This window comes from Oncorhynchus mykiss, chromosome 12 (genome assembly GCF_057628025.1).
Source record: "Oncorhynchus mykiss isolate SJ-2025 chromosome 12, ASM5762802v1, whole genome shotgun sequence".
NCBI classification, from domain to species: domain Eukaryota; kingdom Metazoa; phylum Chordata; class Actinopteri; order Salmoniformes; family Salmonidae; genus Oncorhynchus; species Oncorhynchus mykiss.
Genome location: NC_143033.1, coordinates 25702814 through 25715787, shown reverse-complemented (window position 1 = coordinate 25715787; position 12974 = coordinate 25702814). Strand labels below are relative to the sequence as shown.

Sequence of the window (12974 nt, the reverse complement as noted above, 5' to 3'; positions counted from 1 at the left end):
ATTTGGATTTGGAAAAGACACACACCTGTCTATATAAGGTCAAAGTTAACAGTTGACAGTGCATATAAGGTCAAATTTGACAGTGTAGCTCAAAAACCAAGCCATGAGGTTGAAGGAATTGTCCGTAGAGCTCCGAGACAGGATTGTGTCGAGGCATAGATCTTGGGAAGTGTACCAAAAATGTTTTGCAGCATTGAAGGTCCCCAAGAACAAATGGAAGAAGTTTGGAACCCCCAAGACTCTTGATAGAGTTACCCACCCGGCCAACTGAGCAATTGGGAGAGAAGGACTTGGTCAGGGATGTGACCAAGGACTCAATGGTCACTCTGACAGAGCTCCAGAGTTTCTCTGTGGTGATGGGAGAACCTTCCAGAAAGACAACACCCCCCCAATCAAGTGTCTATGGCAGAGTGACCAGACGGAAGCCTCTCCTCAGTAAAAGGCACATGACAGCCCACTTGGAGTTTGCAGAAGGTACCTAAAGGACTCTCAAACCATGAGAAATAATATTCTCTGGTCTGATGAAATCAAGATTGAACTCTTTGGCCTGAATGCCAAGCTTCGCGTCTGCAAGAAACCATGCTACGGTGAAGCATGGTGGTGGCAGCATCATGCTGGTGGGATATTTTTATACTGGGAGACTAGTCAGGATCGAGGGAAAGAAGAATGGAGCAAAGTACAGAGAAATCCTTGCTCCAAAGAGCTTAGGACCTTAGACTGGGGCAAAGGTTCACCTTCCAACAGGAAACAGCCAAGACAACGCAAGAGTGGCTTCGTGACAAGTCTCTGAATGTCATTGAGTGGCCCACCCAGAGCCCACATTGAACATCTATGGAGAGACCTGAATATAGCTCTGCAGCGACATTCCCCATCAAACCTGACAGAGCTTGAGAGGATATGCAGAGAACAATGGAAGAAACCCCCAAATACAGGTGTGCCAAGCTTGTAGCGTCATACCCAAGAAGACTGAAGGCCATAATCGCTTCAACAAAGTACTGATTAAAGGGTATGAATACTTATGTAAATGTAATATTTCATTATTATTATTTTTTACATATGCAAAACATTACGTTGCTTTGTCATTATGGGTTATTGTGTGTGTATATTGATGAGGGAAAACAACTATTTAATCAATTTTAGAATAAAGCTGTAAAGTAACAAAATGTGAAAACAGTTAAGGGGTCTGAATACTTTCCGAATGCCCTGTAAGGTAGCACACAACCCAATTATTAAGGGTTAAGATATTATATCTTTATAATGTCCCATTGCAAACCAGTATAATATTTGTCAGATTTTGAAAGTACAGTGTGGTAGAAAGTTTCAAATGAGATTAATTGGAACCTAGCATGTATGTATTTTAGATGAATACAGGGTTGTTCCACCTCAAAAAGCACAAGAAAGGGATTCAAAACCAACTAACATTGTGATAACACTAGTTAGCATTGGCTCGCGAAACTACCTCTAACTTCCTTCATACTAGACACAGAGACATTAAAATGCTATCCATTAATTAATCTGACTCTGGGGAAGTAGATAAATGGCCTCGTTGCCAAAATCCCAAAGTACCCCTTTAATTTCTCCAAGATAAAATTACATTTCAACAAAAGAATGTTTCGGAAAGCCATTATTACCTGTTTATAACTACAGAAACAATTTCAGAACAATCTGAGATGGTGGGTGTCATGGCTTGCTGAAATGCTAACTGGTTAAGTGCAGTAGGAGAGTATTATCCTGTCAACATGGTAAACAACATGTGGGTGGTATAAGAAAATCTAACTAATTAACAGTTATAAACGGTGACCCTGTCCGTTGCTCTGAATGCCTTACTACTAGAATGCTTGTAATAAATCACGAAGCACCATAATATGAGGGGGCTGAAAGAACAATGGAGCATGCTCAGTCTAGCAGACAGCAAGGTCTTTCTCCAGTTGTGTTATTACATGTAAGACAATGCATCGCAAGATGAATAGCTTTGGCACCACGCCAGGACTGTGTCAGAGCTTGGTGGAGTTCCTAACCCCCCAAGTTGCACGGGTCAGAGCTATAAATTGATTAAAGGCCCAGTGCAGTCAAAAGCGTGATTTACCTGTGTTTTATATATATTTCCACACTATGATGTTGGAATAATACTGTGAAATTGTGAAAATGATGATAATGCCCTTCCAGTGTAATAGCTGTTTGAAAAGACCACCTTAAATTTCAGCCTGTTTTGGTGAGATGGAGTTTTGGCCTGCCTGGTGATATCAACAGGGTATACATTAGATAACAGACCAATAAGAAAGATAGTTCCATACCTCTCAGCCAATAACAGATAGTTTTCAGTTTTCCCCTACCCACTCAGACCACTCCCAGTCATTCCTAGCAAAATTCTTGCTTGAGAAATTGCACTTTGCGAAGAAGCAATTTTTGTTTATTCTTGACCATTTTAATTGAAAACAATCACAGTAAGGTACTTAATTGTTACCCAGAAATGATTTGATATTGAGATAAAAACAGTTGAATTGGACCTTTAAGAGCAGAAATTAATTACATGTTTAATCCAGAATTCATTAGTAGAAGCCGCTGAACAGATGGAAGAAATTCTGGGAAGTCCCTCCTGGTCTGAATCAATGGGCTTTAAGTTTGGATTATTACAATTTGCCGTTATCCAAAGGGACGCACGCAGCCAAGCTACAAAACTGTCTTTCAGCAGGTGGCCATTTGGCTGTAGGTTTTGATATGGTTTCTCAGTGCTGGAATGTGCAAATAGATATTGTAGAGGGATGCAAGAACACAGTACCATGACCACGAGAGTTGAATAGGGACTCCTGCTCCGATTACGATGTTGCCGTGGTGAGGGTGGCAATCTAGAACAAAGTGATGGTCTGGTGTAACCTGCAGGCAATCAGAGAGCATGCATACTCCTGTTAAAGTCTCCTTAGTACCTTACAGTACCTTGTGTACAGTGCATTTATCTTCATTTTATCTACAAGCGTAAATCAAGAAAATTATGAGTCAATAGCTCGGTTTCCATCCAATTGGCGACAGCTTTTCACATGAATATTATAAAATCTGTATTAGAACAATATCCCACCAGATTAAAATGCTGTGCGTGATGACATAATGCACATGAAAATAACTTCTGCGTTTAAATTCCCATGTACTGAACCCCCCCCAAGTTAAATGGGTTTCCATCGCATTCTCAAATGTTTGGTTATATAGTGAATGTACCCACTCTGGTCTTGGCACATGTGCTCTCATCAACAGCTTGCACAATATTTATTGTAAAGGAACATTAAGGTCATACCCATGCACTTTCACTGACTACACTGTGAAGTTCATGATTTATTTAATCTGTTGCCTAATAAACTGCATGCTTTCCTGAGTCGTAGTGGGAGGACCACACACCACATCGTTACATGACTGGTGATGGTTATTATATCGATGGTTATTATATTGATGGTTAATATATTGATGGTTATTATAGCGATGGTTATTATATTGATGGTTAATATATTGATGGTTATTATATCGATGGTTATTATATTGATGGTTAATATATTGATGGTTATTATAGCGATGGTTATTATATTGATGGTTAATATATTGATGGTTAATATATTGATGGTTATTATATTGATGATTATTATAGTGATGGTTATTATATTGATGGTTAATATATTGATGATTATTATAGCGATGGTTATTATATTGATGGTTAATACATTGATGGTTAATACATTGATGGTTAATACATTGATGGTTATTATAGCGATGGTTATTATAGCGATGGTTATTAAATTGATGGTTAATATATTGATGGTTATTATAGCAATGGTTATTATATTGATGGGTATTATATTGATGATTATTATCGTGATGGTTATTATATTGATGGTTAATATATTAATGATTATTATAGCGACGATTATTATATTGATGGTTAATATATTGATGGTTAATATATTGATGGTTATATTTGTGGTTATTATATTGATGGTTATTATAGCGATGGTTATTATATTGATGGTTAATATATTGATGGTTATTATAGCGATGGTTATTATATTGATGGTTAATATATTGATGGTTATTATAGCGACATTTGCGCATAAATCCTTTTCCATTGCCATTTCTTGCATAATACATTTTACCGACACAAAAAGATCCAACCTTGTCAAGCATGTTTGGTTTAGTCAACTTTTGGAAAGTTTACTGTCAAAATAGTTGTTTCCATCAGGCCTGTCCTGCCATTTTTCATCAGACATGTACAGTACTGTACTCCAGACGTGGTGCCACAGGTTCAGAAGTGGTGTTTGTAAGTGTCTTTTCTGAGGCCTGGAGTTTTTCCTGATCATGTGACTGGGTCAAGTAAAAGTCTTGGTCCTATTCATAGGCTATGACAGGGTCCAACATTAGCTAATCTACTGGCCAGCACAGAATTTATACTGGTCTGGACATGGTGTAGCTTTTAAATGCATTGTGGTCATGCAGGACCTATAACCCTCAAATTCAGCTCTGAACCTTGAAGCCAGTTCCAATGCTTTTACTTATCAACAATGCAGTTCAAGAAATATAGTTAAGAAAATATTTACTAAATAAATTAAAGTATAAAATAAAATAAAAAGTAACAATAAAATAACATTAACGATAACCAGGCTATATTCAGGGGATACTGGTACTGAGTCAATGTGCGGGCGTACAGGTTAGTCGAGGTCATTTGAACATGTTGGCAGGGGTAAAGGGACTATGCATAGATGTTGAGAAATGTTGGATGTTGGCACCAGATGGGTGCAATTAATTATCAGGTAGAACAAAAAACTAATTGTAGGGTAAGAGTTGAATAGCCCTGGCCTGAATGCCTTCTCTCGACACTGAATATACAAAACATTAAGAACACCTGCTCTTTTCATGACATAGATAGACTGACCAGATGAATCCAGGTGAAAGCTATGATCTGTTATTGATGTAATTTGTTAAATCCTTTTCAATCAGCTTAGATGAAGGGGAGAAGACAGGTTAAAGAGTGATTTTAAAGCCTTGAGACAATTGAGACATTCAGAGGGTGGTAGTAGGTGCCAGGCACATCGGTTTGTGCCAAGAACTACAACGCTGCTGGGTTTTTCACCCCCAACAGTTTCCCGTGTGTATTAAGAATGGCCCACCACCCAAAGGACAGCCAGCCAACTTGAAACAACTGTGGGAAGCATTGGAGTCAACATGGGACTCCAATATTAAGCGAAGGTATTCCTAATGTTTGGTATACTCAGTTTATATGCAGCTATTAATAGGCTATATTTGGTTATTATGATATCTATTAAAAAGCTGTTTAATGTACACTGAAAAAATATATAAACGTAACATGCAACATTTTCAAAGTTTAAATTATTTAATTAGGCCCTAATCTACAGATTTCACACGACTGGGAATACAGATATACCTTTAAAAAAGTAGGGGTGTGGATCAGAAAACCAGTCAGTATCTGCTGTGTCCACTATTTGCCTCATGCAGCACGACACATCTCCTTCGCATGGAGTTGATCAGGCTGTTGATTGTGGCCCGTGGAATGTTGTCCCACCCCTCTTCAATGGCTGTGCGAAGTTAGTGGATATTGGAGGGAACTGGAACACGCTGTTGTACACATCGATCCAGAGCATCCAAACATGCTCAATGGGTGACATGTCAGATGAGTATGCAGGCCCTGGAAGAACTGGGACATTTTCATCTTTCAGGAATGGTGTACAGATCCTTGCGTCAAATGAGGTAGTGGCAGCGGATGAATGGCACGACAACGAGCCTCAAGATCTCGTGACGGTATATCTGTGCATTCAAATTGCCATCGATAAAATGCAATTGTGTTTGTTGTCCGTACCTTATGCCTGCCCGTACTACAACCCCACCACTACTATGGGGCACTTTGTTCTCAACGTTGACATGAGCAAACCGCTCGCCCACACGTCTGCCATCTGCCAGTCACCGATTCACCCGTGAAGAGCGCACATCTCCAGCGTGCCAGGGGCCATCGAAGGTGAGCATTTACCTACTGAAGTCGGTTACGATGCCAAACAGCAGTCAGGTCAAGACCCTGGTGAGGACGACGAGCACTCAGATCAGCTTCCCTGAGATGGTTTTTGAAGGTTTGGTTCGGTTGTGTAAACCCACAATTTCATCAGCTGTCCGGGTGGCTGGTCTCAGACGATCCCGCAGGTAAAGAAATCGGATGTGGAGGTCCTGGGCTGGCGTGGTTACGCCTGGTCTGTGGTTATGAGACCGGTTGGACGTACTGCCAACTTCTTAAAAAGGACGATGGAGGCACCTTATGGTAGAGAAATTAACATTCAATTATCTGGCAACAGCTCTGGTTGACATTCTTGCAGTCAGCATGCCAATTGTACGCTCCCTCAAAACTTAACATCTGAGGCATTGTGTTGTGTGACAAAACACATGCACATTTTAGAGTAGCCTTTTATTTCCTCCAGCACAAGCCATGTGTCTGCTCAATTAATACAATTCTACATTTTCACATGCAAAAGTGATTGCTTTTGATAAAAATGCTTTACATATATGGAAATGTTATGGAAAATAGATTTGGAATGTTTCTGGACAGTGCACCATGCTGCCTAGTTAACAACATGACCGAGCGATGCAGATTACTGTTTGATTTGACCCTTTCACATCACGGGGCATAGACCGGTGACCGGCGGCTCAGCTTTATCCAATCAGCCCTCTGTCCTGGCTACAGTAGCCTAGGCTAGCCAAGACAAATGCTAAAGTGCATTTTATTTGCTTCCTTTTTGCAGACTATCAACAGAAGCCAGCATATTACTAGTATGTTCAATATTTAAGGTTTACTTTTGTAAATAAATAAGCTCAGTGAGTAGATTGATGGGTGCTTCTTTTTTCTCAGGACAGCTGGCGTGTGCTGTGTGAATGTACATGTAGCTATCCACTTCTGTACTGCTCGAGATTTTGTGACTTACAGGAGCATAGTGTTGCTTGATTAATGGCCAATCATATTGCTCAAATACAAATAGCATGACTTTCTATGTGTAGTCTTCAATGGTTTTCAATGGTAGACTGCGACAGAGAAGGTAAATATTATACTGGAACGCAAAAATGCGCTGAGAAGTTACTGGGCTAATCGGTGCTTTTGCTTTGAAAGTGGTGCTAGGAAAAATGCTGTCTCACCACATGTTTCTGGAAGCTCTGCTTTACTTGCATTAAAAGGTTGGATGGAAACCTGGTTATTGTTTAAGCCATAGCCTGGGGAAGTAGGGGTGCTGAGGGTGCTGCACCACCCTTTTTTCCCCCTCACGGAAGTAGTGCGCTGGGCCTTTACTAGTCCTGTATTAGCGGACCGATAAAGCCGTCTGTAGCATGGGCAACAAAGAATATTCAGCCGCACTCCCCCCTCGACAAAAACTTATTAGCAACCCCACCCCAAACATCTTCCCGCGGCTATGGTTGAATTAAACCACTACTGAAAATGTGTCCCTCAGTGTTCTCTCTTCAATGATGTTGTTAAGAGTCTCTCTGAGAGTTTGCCACATGCTCTCATCCTAATTATATGAATCCAAACTGGATCGTTGAATGCAACTTGTGTTTCACGCTCAATTGAGTCACTCAACAGAACATTGTAATTATAATGTCATGAATGCTGTTAGAATTACATATTCAATAGTTTTCGGGACTCTGAAAATAAATATCCACTACTAATGAAATTGATTGCTGTCAGACAGCAAAATCTCCACTTAGATTAGTGAGGATGAATCCATTTAGTGAATAGGTTCTTTCATTTTAGCTCTGGTTAACTTTAGTACAGACATCAGTAGTCTGACTGTGTACAGGCAGCTCTCCACCAGGGCTGGTTCTGGCTCCAGTCCAGAGAGGTAGAGGGACACAAACTGGGACAGGAAGAGAATGTCTGTCCTGTCCGTCTGTCTGACCCTCTCCTTATGTTCCATCTCACTGCCCCATGTGAAAGCAGTTCTGAGGAACACAAGGCCGATAGCACCATTTAATTAACAAACAGCAAATGTTAAATACCCGTGCATCCTTAGAGGTTTTTCTCTGATGAAAATGACTTGCTTTTAGAGGACAACAAGGGTCATTCACACTCTCTACAATAGTGTGTTTAAATAGGAAAAACTATACCCTCCAAGCCCTCAAATAGCGTCCTCTGTGTATTCTCTCCTCACAATAGGGATCTGATTACAGTGTGAAGGAGTGTTGCTGTCAGGCTATCCCTTCCATAGGACAGCAGTTATTTTGTCCAGGGAAATGGCACTAATAGTTGCTGCATTATTCAGTGTCAGTAAGGGACACTTTCTGTATCCAGGGCGTGTCACAGTGTTCCTCACCTTCATCAGGCCTGGGCACTCATTGGAGAGAAGGCCATAGAAGTGGTAATGCGCTCCCTTCTCTCCCATCTGGACGAAGCAGGGGAAGTGGCTGATGCCATATGTGCCCGAGGCCGACAGATTTAACAGACCTCCCTCAGAGGGAACACACCCTCCCTATAAGCTTCCTCTGGAGTTACTTGTGCTGTAGTTAACTGGTATTTCTACGGTTTTCTATAGCTTGTCTGGTAGTCTTTCTATAGCTTGTCTTGTAGTCTTTCTATAGCTTGTCTGGTAGTCTTTCTATAGCTTGTCTGGTAGTCTTTCTATTCCATAGTTTACATTCATGTAGTCAACCTCTCTGTATGTTCAAGCCCTTGTGACTCTAATTGTCTCATGTTTTCCCTGGACAAAGGATCTGCTCTTCCACAGTAAGACCTGGGAGATTTGATTATAAATCCTCTTAGTTACAGAAATATAGCGGAGGGTAAGGGAGGAGGGTAAGGGAGAACAAGTAGAGTTATTTATTCTGCAGATGGACCGTCCATCTCCCCCAGAGCATGTTACTGCCCTGTGCCTGACTATGCAGTGTCTGTCAAAGACACAGACTGCTATAACTCACTGCGTATTGCCTCAGGAGGGTGTTTAATAAAAAATAAGTTAAAGTACAGAATCATGCTCTTCTTACCTGGCAGAAATCCTTGAGTTGTGTGGTACACACACTGTGGAATGTTTGTGTATGTGAATGTGCGTGTGTATGTGCGCGTACATGTGCATGCACGTGTGTCTAAAATGTGTGTGACTGTACCTGTAGTGGTAGTTGTAGTCCAGTATGGGCCACCAGTGTGTTGGCCCAGTGCCCAGCTGTTGTGGTAGTTGTAGTCCAGTATTGGACACCAGTGTGTTGGCCCAGGGCCCAGCTGTTGTGGTAGTTGTAGTCCAGTATTGGACACCAGTGTGTTGGCCCAGGGCCCAGCTGTTGTGGTAGTTGTAGTCCAGTATTGGACACCAGTGTTTGGCCCAGGGCCCAGCTGTAATGACCAGGCTCTCTGGCCCGTAGACCCCACTTGCTGTCGTCACGGTGAGTAAAGAGCCAGGCTGGACTTCTGTAACCTTATCACCATCCTTAACACTCCTCCAAGACTCTGGAACTGTCTCTGGGAATCCATGGGACAGATGCAGAGATATGGGGAAAATCCTCTTACTTCCCTTAGCAGTCCAATGGGCCTGTATCAAATTCACGGAGGAGCCTGACTAAGATTTGAACCTGAGTCCCTGTGACTGTTACAGATGTAGGATCTTAATTTGAGTTAATTTGCTATAGCAGGAAAATAATCCTGCAGCAACAGGAAATTTAGATTATATTTTTGTGGGATTGATACATTTTTCATGAGGGAAAATAAAGTCTGAAATTGCAGTGGAAATGACACATTTCAGAAGCCTTTTTAAACCTCAAATATACTATGTTTTAAATGTCCCACATTGCAGGAAAGTTATCCTGCATCAGGGTGATCTGTAGTCCAATCCTTATCCATTACACCAAGAGGTCTGAACCTATCTGCAGGGTCATTAGGTGTTGAACGAAGGTTGCTTCAGGGGCCCTTCCTGTACCTTGCTGCTCTGAGGGCCTGGCCTGCATACAGGACCCCAGCTGTGTGTCTATGAGGGCCCCCTCCCCAGCCAGCAGGTTGACCTAAGGGAGCCTCTGGCTGTACTCCACTGATCCCAGGGTCTCTGTGGGAACCTGGTTGCTCTCTTTGGCTGAACTCTACAGTGCTGAGCTGCTGGAAGTCCACGTCATCCTCAGGGCTCTTCACCAGGATACCAGTACGCCTGGGAGTGGGATTGGAAGAAACCAATTAAGTTTTTGAATGTTTTTACTGTTACATGAGGCAGTTATTAAAGCATCCTGTCTACAGTGTCTAGTAAAAATAATGACACAGCCTAAATGCTCATTGCACTTTTGGCTCAGACAGAACTATTCATTTCCTATCAATTCCACTATTACTGCACTGGTCAACTTCCTCAATCTCTTATTTCTGACAGGTTTGTGTTTTATGCAAGTTTGTTACATGTGCATACAGTACAGTATATCATGCATCTCAGTGTACTGTTGTGCAGTTGGGCCACCCAGGACGGCTGGGCTGCAGGCCCTCTGAGAGGCTGCCTCTAATTGAGTGGTCTGGGTGATGGATGGTCTCCGGGGCGATGTATGACTGCTGTTTTCTCTGGTGCACCCGGTGCGGATGGCCAGCTGTGATGCATGTGCAGCGCCCCAGCCAGGAGACTGCTCCATTCATCAGCTTCCCTCTCCTCTCCCTGACCCCCGCTCCACTAGGTGGGTGTAAATATGATCTGCACCCCCAGTGCGGCCCACCCTGCCCTGAGTGATGGGCACAGTGTCCGGGGGCTGACAGAGGGCACCCAGCCAGGCTGGCTCAGCTAGACTCAGCCAGGCCTCCGCCCCCACAGCCCCCACAGGCAAAGCACTCATCCATCCTCCTCACTGAAGGATCCATTAGGCCGGTGAAATACAATCCAGGAAACTGGTATTGCTCACCAAGATTTACACAGCCCCCCCCCCCCCTATCTTTCATTGTCTCAATGGTTTTTAAAGGTCAAGGACATCCCTGCTTTAAGGCCCACGCCTCAGCCCTTATATCATCCTGTATATGCCTTAAACTGCATATACAGGATGATGCTGGGGTTCAAATGCAGGATGGAAGTCAGTTGACCCTCTATAGTCTATTAAATCAAACTCCATATGTCATTGTTTTTCTTGCCGGTTTTGTAGCGTGTTATTTCACTGTTCTTTCCCCCTCAGACAATAATCTCTCCCATACTAACATAACCTCACCAGATGCCTGTGATAGGTCAGTGAGCTGGAAAGGTGTCCTATCAGCTTTGGTTTGTGTGTTGCTAAGTCTAGTCCAGTGAGAACCGCCTCACGGTGACATGAGTGAGCTCTCTCCTGTCATATCTACTCATGTCAATAAACACACAGTAAAAAATAGGCTAAGTTCAGGGCACTCTGTGGGAACCTAGTTCTTCTCTCTGGCTGAACTCCTCTGGTCCCAGAGTCTCTGTGGGAACCTAGTTCTTCTCTCTGGCTGAACTCCTCTGGTCCCAGGGTCTCTGTGGGAACCTAGTTCTTCTCTCTGGCTGCACTCCTCTGGTCCCAGGGTCTCTGTGGGAACCTAGTTCTTCTCTCTGGCTGCACTCCTCTGGTCCCAGGGTCTCTGTGGGAACCTAGTTCTTCTCTCTGGCTGAACTCCTCTGGTCCCAGGGTCTCTGTGGGAACCTGGTTACTCTCTCAGGCTGAACTCCTCTGGTCCCAGGGTATCTGTGGGAACCTGGTTCTTCTCTCTGGCTGAACTCCCATGGTCCCAGGGTCTCTGTGGAAACCCAGTTCTTCGCTCTGGCTGAACTCCTCTGGTCCCAGGGTCTCTGTGGGAACCTAGTTCTTCTCTCTGGCTGAACTCCTCTGGTCCCAGGGTCTCTGTGGGAACCTAGTTCTTCTCTCTGACTGAACTCCTCTGGTCCCAGGGTCTCTGTGGGAACCTGGTTCCTCTCTCTGGCTGAACTCCTCTGGTCCCAGGGTCTCTGTGGGAACCTGGTTCCTCTCTGTGGCTGAACTCCTCTGGTCCCAGGGTCTCGGTGGGAACCTAGTTCTTCTCTCTGGCTGAACTCCTCTGGTCCCAGGGTCTCGGTGGGAACCTAGTTCTTCTCTCTGGCTGAACTCCTCTGGTCCCAGGGTCTCTGTGGGAACCTAGTTCTTCTCTCTGGCTGAACTCCTCTGGTCCCAGGGTCTCTGTGGGAACCTGGTTCTTCTCTCTGGCTGAACTCCTCTGGTCCCAGAGTCTCTGTGGGAACCTGGTTCCTCTCTCTGGCTGAACTCCTCTGGTCCCAGGGTCTCTATGGGAACCTAGTTCTTCTTCAGGGTGCTCCTGAACTACTGAAAGTCCACATCCTGCCTACAGTGCCTAGTAACAATAATGATACGGCATAAATGCTCATTGCACATTTGGCTCAGACGGAACTATTCATTTCCTATCAATACCACTATTACTGCACTGGCCAAATTCCTCAATCTCTTATTTCTGACTCTCTCCAGTATAATGTGTCTTTCCTTCTTCATCATTTCCTACATTAAGATGAAGTAGCAGCAGTGTACCTGAACAGTGTGATATTAGCCCTGGCCTCCAGTTTTGCTCAGAGCTGGTAGCACTCCTCCATCATGTGGGTGTTTTCCTGTTCATTAGCCTTCCGGATGATCCTGGTCTGGCCAAGGAAACTCCCCTAGGAGTGGGGCAGGAGCATACAATTCAGAATTAGAATACTAGAATGGACATGAACCTTCTTATGATGGGATAAAGGTCCACCATTTTGGTCAGGGAGTTGGTCAACCATGGTTTGCCAGTGCTGTAAGATATTGTGTAGGATAATGTGTAAAATAATGAATTTGAAGAATTTATCTGCACTGTATGTTTGTTAGCTAGCTAGCCAGCCAATTCTAGTAATTTAATAGTATCTTTATGGGCAGGAGGAACGGAAGAATGACACTATAATGCCAAATTGGCTCAATATTACAGCAACAGTTCATATTGCTGTCTGATGTGCTCAATGGCCAGTGATGAGGAAAAGTTATCACTAATA

General features: G+C 43.3%; 1 pseudogene; it reads right to left on the bottom strand.

Annotated features, from left to right (window-relative positions):
- Positions 1-2685: 2685 nt before the first annotated feature.
- LOC149979109 (peroxisomal sarcosine oxidase-like) lies at positions 2686-12638 on the bottom strand (annotated as a pseudogene).
- Positions 12639-12974: the final 336 nt, after the last annotated feature.